Below are 7,120 nucleotides of genomic sequence, written 5' to 3'. Positions count from 1 at the left end.
CGGCCGTCTTTTTCACTTCCTCAGAGTTCCTTTCGGCGTCACCAATGGTGTCTCCGTCTTCCAGAGGGAGATGGACCGGATGGTCGACGAGAATGCGTTACAGGCCACGTTTCCCTACCTGGACAACGTGACCATCTGCGGCCATGACCTGCAGGACCATGACGCCAACCTGGATAAGTTCCTTCGAACGGCCCAACTCCTAAACCTCACGTACAAGGAAAAGTGCATATTCCGCACAACCCGCCTCGCTATCCTTGGCTGCGTGGTGGAACACGGAGTCATCGGTCCTGACCCTGACCGGATGCGCCCCCTGATGGAACTTCCCCTGCCCCACTGTCTCAAGGCCCTCAAAAGGTGCCTGGGCTTCTTTGCCTATTACGCCCAGTGGGTCCCTCATTATGCGCCAAAGCCCGTCCACTTATCAAGTCCACTTCCTTTCCCCTGACGGCGGAGGCCCGCTCAGCCTTTCACCGTATAAAAGATGACATTGCCAAGGCCACCATGCACTCGGTGGACGAGTCCATCCCCTTCCAGGTGGAGAGCGATGCATCCAACTTTGCCCTGGCCGCTACCCTTAACCAGGCGGGAAGACCCGCGGCCTTCTTTTCACGAACCCTCCAGGGCTCCGAACTCAGACACTCCTCTGTGGAAAAGGAGGCCCAGGCCATTGTGGAGGCGGTGCGGCACTACCTGGCTGGAAAACGATTTACCCTGCTTACTGACCAGCGTTCAGTTGCTTTTATGTTCAATAATAAGCAGAGGGGTGTGGTAAACCACTGTTATTGTTATTCACTTGTTGTTGTTGTTGTTGTTGTTGCTGCACACTGCTGTACCTATGCATGCCTCAACATGTCTCGGCTGGCTCCACCCACAGGCCCAGGTATAAAGGTGATTGACCTGCAGCCCCCTGCCTTCTTGGAACCCAGTCAACCACGAGAGGCATGCTCTGTTCTTTGCTAATAAAAGCCTTTAGTTACTCTCCTAACTCTCCGTCTTTTATGAGTGATTGATAGCGCATCAAGGGGCAAAATCAAAAATGACAAGATTTTGAGGTGGAGAATTGAATTACGACATCTTGTACCGGCCCGGGAAACTCAATGAACCCTCAGATGCTCTATCGCGAGGCACATGCGCCAACGCGCAGATCGATAGACTACGGGGCCTCCACAACGACCTCTGCCACCCGGGGGTCACCAGGTTCTTCCACTTCATCAAGGCCCACAACCTGCCTTACTCCATCGGAGGAGGTCAGGACCATGACCAGGAGCTGCCCAGTCTGTGCAGAGTGCAAGCCGCGCTTCTATATGCCTGACAGAGCAAACCTGATCAAGGCCACCCGCCCCTTTGAGCGCCTGAGTGTCGACCTTAAAGGGCCCCTCCCCTCCTCTGACCGTAATGTGTACTTCCTCAACATAGTTGATGAGTACTCCCGTTTCCCTTTCGCCATCCCCTGCCCGGACATGACCACCGCTACGGTCATTAAATGCCTGCACAACCTCTTTGCTTTGTTCGGTTTTCCCAGCTATATTCATAGCGACCGGGGCTCGCCCTTCATGAGCGATGAACTCCGTCAGTACCTGCTCATGAGAGGTATTGCCTCAAGCCGGACCACCAGCTACAACCCCCGGGGGAACGGACAGGTTGAAAGAGAACATGACGGTCTGGAAGGCGGCCCTCCTAGCCTTAAAATCTAGGGGCCTTCCGACCTCCCGTAGGCAGGATGTCCTACCTGATGCGCTCCACTCCATCCGGTCACTGCTGTGTACTGCCACCAACGCCACCCCCCATGAGCGAATGTTCATTTTTCCCCGGAGGTCCACATCCGGTACCTCACTACCACACTGGCTGACGTCCCCAGGGCCCGTCCTGCTGAGGAAGCATGTAAGGTCCCACAAAACGGCTCCCCTGGTAGAGAAGGTTCACCTCCTCCATGCCAACCCCCAGTACGCCTACGTGGCATACTCGGACGGGCGGGAGGATACAGTCTCCATTAGAGATCTGGCACCCTCGGGGTCCACTGACCCGTCACCATTGCCCTCCACCACGACCCCCTTCGAAACGGCCCAAAATTCAGTAGACCCAATTCTCACCCCTGTCCATTCCACCCCAGTAGACGGCATGCCGCGACCCCAGGACCCGCCGGAGTCCACTTGCCCACCCAACACCAAAGGGGACGATACGCCGGTGCTCGATCCCGTTCAAGACGCGTCGTTGGAAGCTGTACCATCTCAACCGTCGCCACGAAGATCTCGACGGCAAACGAGGCCGCCCGACAGACTCACCTACTCGAACTTTTGATACACTTCACCCCGCCGGACTTAATTTTAAACGAGGGGTGAATGTGGTAAACCACTGTCGTTCACTGTGTTCACTATTGTTGTTGTTGTCGTCGTCGTTCACTCTTGTTTCACTGTTATACCTGACTATGCCTCAGCTGACTCTGCCCTTGGCTACCTGGTATAAGGACGGCTGCACGGCAGCTCTCTGCCATTCGGTCGTCCACTAGAGGCATAGTCCTGATCTGTTTGTAGTTGCATTCAGTAGTTAATAAAAGCCTGTTGTTCTGAACTCTACTCGGCCTTTTATTAGAATCGATAGCGCATCAGGGAGCATCTTCACCACACGGTGCAGCGGTTCAAGAAGGCGACCTCACCACCACCACCTTCTCAAGGGCAACACGGGATGGGCAATAAATGCTGGCCTTGCCAGCGACGCCCACGTCCTGAGAATGAATATAAAATACTAACACTAAGAGGACACCTAGTTAACTCTGGGAGTGTGCAAAAGACATATCCAGGAGATATACATCAGTCTGGGTCTTATATCAGGTCAGTTCTTATATCAGGTTAGATACAAAGATCATTTTAACTCACTTTAAGCAAATGCGTTATGGACAGAGAGATTTTGAGCTTATAGTTTAAGACAACCAGGAAGATAAGAGTGCGATGAAATCAAAGATCACTGACGGTGAGAAATATAATTAGCCAGATGGTGGGCAGAGAAACTGAAGTTGCATTCGTTTGTAGTTACGGAGGTGCTGTTCCTACACTTTATTCCGAAGCATCAATCCAATGAAATGTGGAATGCATAAGCTGACACTAAGCACAATGGTTTCATACCAGGTGCCACTTCAAGTAAGTGGATAAAAACAGTCCACTTCAGCTTGAAAATGTTTAATTCAACCAACATTGTGCAGCAATATAGGAGTAATATCAGCCAGCAGAAAGTAATAGGCACAGTCCAAATATGCTGTAAGATTTAGATGATATTTGGGTGAATTTCCCAATTATTTGAAAGTATTATTATTACAATGTTGCATGAATAACATCTAATATTCAAGTTAATATCCAGCTATTCATTGGTGATTCTAGTATTGTTCTAGACCAATCAGGTCTCGTTATTCCAAACTCACGGACAAGTGAAGCAGGCGGTATCAGGGGCCCAGCCAATCATGGGTTCGGCTCCTAAAATTACTTTAATGGAACTGCTGGTAGGATGGAGAAAACTTTGTCTAATGGAGTGTTTTTAGTTTTCTTAGCAGCACTACATAGCACAGAAGGGCTTTACATGCATGCTTTCGCTAATTGTAGTGAAAAAGTAGTTGTGAGTCAAGAGTGATGAAATGGAGGTAGACAATTCTAATGGGCTGCTCACCGGTGTTTAATGCTGTTCTGCCCAAGTCCAGAATTTGATTAATGTATATTTGTGAAAAGTGGGTGAAAAGGGGCCAATTAGGGTTACCAATCCTCCAGGATTGTCTTGGAGTTTCCAGGAATTGAAGATTCATCTCCAGGACACTGCTGCAAGCAACTCCGGGGAGAAATATCATACGATTATTAAACAAATTTGTGAGTTCTTTTCCTTTTCTTTGAACATTTTCATTTATTAGTTATAAAAATATTGGAGTTGGGGGTGGGGGGAGAAAGGCTGTTTCACTAACAGTCAATATTAATCCAATCAGGTAACAAAGGGCTGGATTTTGTCAATGGGGAGCTTTTGGAGGCGGGACTCCCACTTTTTGGGTTGTAGTCCCGCCTCCATCGACTTGTGGCCAACCCATGTTACTTTCCCTTGATTGACCTTGTTAAGCCCGCCCAGCAGACTCAGCAGGCCAATTAAGGGACACCTGGTTACTGGTGACGTCAGCGATTGACATTTCATCTGTCAAGAGCTTTTGACAGATGAAAAATCAGCATTTGACGGCTCTGTGAAGCTGTCAAACACTGACAATCTGTCTTCTAACTTGAGTCCTTGTACCCAGACTCAGTTAGAGATCTCTCCAGACCAGAAAGCAGAGGCTGCAGCTTTTGACAGTTCAGCGGCCATTCTGCTTTCTGTGCCGGTGAGCTGAGGGACTCCCGAGAACTGAAGGAAGGAAGCCTGCAGGAGAAAGTAAAGGTAAGTAAAACTTATTAAAACACTTTACACTTACCTCACACACTTACCTCTGCACTCATGCACCCATCACTCACCTGCACAACGGACATCTCGACCCCTCCAACCCCTGCAGACCGACAGTCCGCCTCGCTAACTTGGCGTGGTTCAGAGCCGTCGGACAGCCCACACTTCAGGGCTAAAAATAGGGATTAGGCAAAAAACTTAACAGGCAGTTAATTGGCACTAATCCCCTTCCCGCCTCGGGGAAGCGGCTCCCAGCACAGGTCGGGTACCCGCCTCCTGGGACATTGGCACGGAGGCGGGTTGGGGGCGGGATGGGTTCCTGCCCCCCGATTCTGCAATTTTCCCACCACTCCTGCCTCCAAACCCACCTCCTCGGGGCTTGGAAAATCGAGCCCAAAGAGTCTGTTCTCTTTCCAATTGGCCGTGGGAAGGCAGCGGGCCTGGTGGATGGACCAATGGCGGGAGTGTGGGGGCGGGGTGGATCGAGGCGGGAGGTCATGTGATGAAGTCTCCAGCCATACACCCAACCAGAGTTGGCAACCCGAGAGCCAATTCTTGCTTAAGGTCATTAATGAGGATTAATTACTGTGTGTGGCAGAACCTCTAAATGACTCTGGCTAACTGTATATAATTCTCTTTAACGATGTTCTAACACCAGCCTAAGCCTGTACCATTGTGTTAGGCATTACTGTGTTTTGTATATAGAGTTTGCATGTACAGGGCGTGGCCCCTTTAAGAGCGTGGGAAAACGCGGGCAAACGCGATGACGTCACGTCGCAAACCATGTGGCTGCCCAGGCAGTCCTCGTGGCATCTCCGTTGAGTAAAGACCTGTTTAATTGCTCTCCTGTGTTGATCTCAGTTATTCCTAGGAATTCGTCAATTCCTACATTGGTGACCCCGTTTTTGTGAACGTTTTCACAAAAGAAGAGCACAGCATGGAGGCAAATGTCATTTCGCTAAAGCTACCGCAGTTCTGGGAGCAGCAAGTGCCCTCATGGTTTATTCAGGTCGAGGCCCAGTTCGCCCTGAGGAACATCGATGCGGATCAGACCAAGTATCTTTACGTGGTCTCCGCACTCGACAGCTCTACCGCCTCTCGGATCGTCAGCCTCCTCGAAAACCCCCCAACGGAGCGCAAGTATGAAACCCTCAAAGCGCGGTTACTGCAAGTTTTCGGGCTCACAAAATCGGAGCGCGCCCGTCGATTACTCGCTATGCCCGGGCTCGGGGACCCCAAGCCTTCAGAGTTGATGAGCCAAATGCTCACACTCCTGGGCTCAGAACAGGAATGTTTCCTATTCCGCGAAATTTTCCTCAGCCAACTGCCTGAACAGGTACAAACTGCCCTGGCCAGATCTGAAACTGAAGACTGCGCAACACTCGCGGCGGAGGCCGACAAAATTTTTGCTGTAACTCGGCAGTACTGCGCCGCCACGAGGCACCCATCCCCCGCAGACGCCGCCCCAGCTCGTCAGCCTGCTGGGCTGTGTTTCTACCATGCGCAGTTCGGCGCGAAGGCGAAGTGTTGCCGCCCTCCCTGCAGTTTTCCCCCCAAAAAAGACCAGCATCATCGGACACTGTGACCACCGAGGAACGGGTCTAACGGGCACCCCACTGCCGCGATCGGCAACGCGGGAAAATTGCTGTTCATCACCGATACCCTCTCCGGTCATCATTTTCTGTGCGACACCGGAGCGCAGTGCAGCATTTTACCCGCGTCTGCCCTCGATGTGCAGATGGGGAATCACGGCCCCACCCTTGAAGCGGCCAATGGCGGCACAATTCGGACCTTCGGCAGACGGCGAGTGGAGTTGTGCCTCGGGGGGGGCAACGTTTTCACTGGGAGTTTGTTACGGCCAAAGTTTCCCAGCCCCTCCTCAGCGCAGATTTCCTGTGCGCCAACAACCTCCTGGTCGACAACAGGAACCGGCGGCTGATCAACGCAGCAACTTTTCATTCTCTTCCATGTTATCGCAGTAACACTACATCACGCACTGTCTCCTGTGCGTTCCCGACTCCTGATGAGTTCGCTCGCCTGCTCAGCGAATTCCCCGACCTGACAAGACCCACGTTCTCCTCCACAGCCACAAAACATGGTGTGGAGCACCACATCACCACCAATGGCCCCCCAGTCTACGCGCGGGCCCGGTGCCTGGAACCTGGCAATCGCAAAGGCGGAGTTCGCCACCATGGAATGGTTAGGGATTATTCGCCGGTCGAATAGTCCCTGGTCTTCACCCCTCCATATCGTCCCGAAGCCTGGCAGCGGATGGCGGCCATGCGGCGACTATCGATGACTAAACGACGCCACCACTCCTGATCGGTACCCGATTCCCCATATACCGGTCCTTTCCGCGTGTTGGAAGCAGGGGACAAAACTTTCACGGTAGATGTCGGTGGTAAACCGGACCACATTTCGGTTGATCGCTTAAAGCCAGCACATTTGGACCTCGACTGCCCCGTCGAGACAGCACAACCGCCGAGATGGGGTCGGCCACCCACCGTCGTTACGGCAGACCAAGTGCGACCGCCCGCCAGACCGCCAGCCGCCCTGCAGCCTCCGCCTCAAGAGTACAGGAGTCGTTCTGACAGGCTCGTCAGACCCCCTCACCGTTTGACTTTGTCCGTTAAAGCGAATTCTGGGGGGGCGCATGTGGCAGAACCACTGAATGACTCTGGCTAACTGTATATAATTCTCTTTAACGATGTTCTAACAC

The sequence above is a fragment of the Somniosus microcephalus genome, chromosome 3 (assembly GCF_052327205.1).
Source record: "Somniosus microcephalus isolate GS21.2 chromosome 3, FLI_Smic_1.0, whole genome shotgun sequence".
In the NCBI taxonomy this organism is placed as follows: Eukaryota; Metazoa; Chordata; class Chondrichthyes; order Squaliformes; family Somniosidae; genus Somniosus; species Somniosus microcephalus.
Note: the sequence above shows the minus strand (reverse complement) of the source record.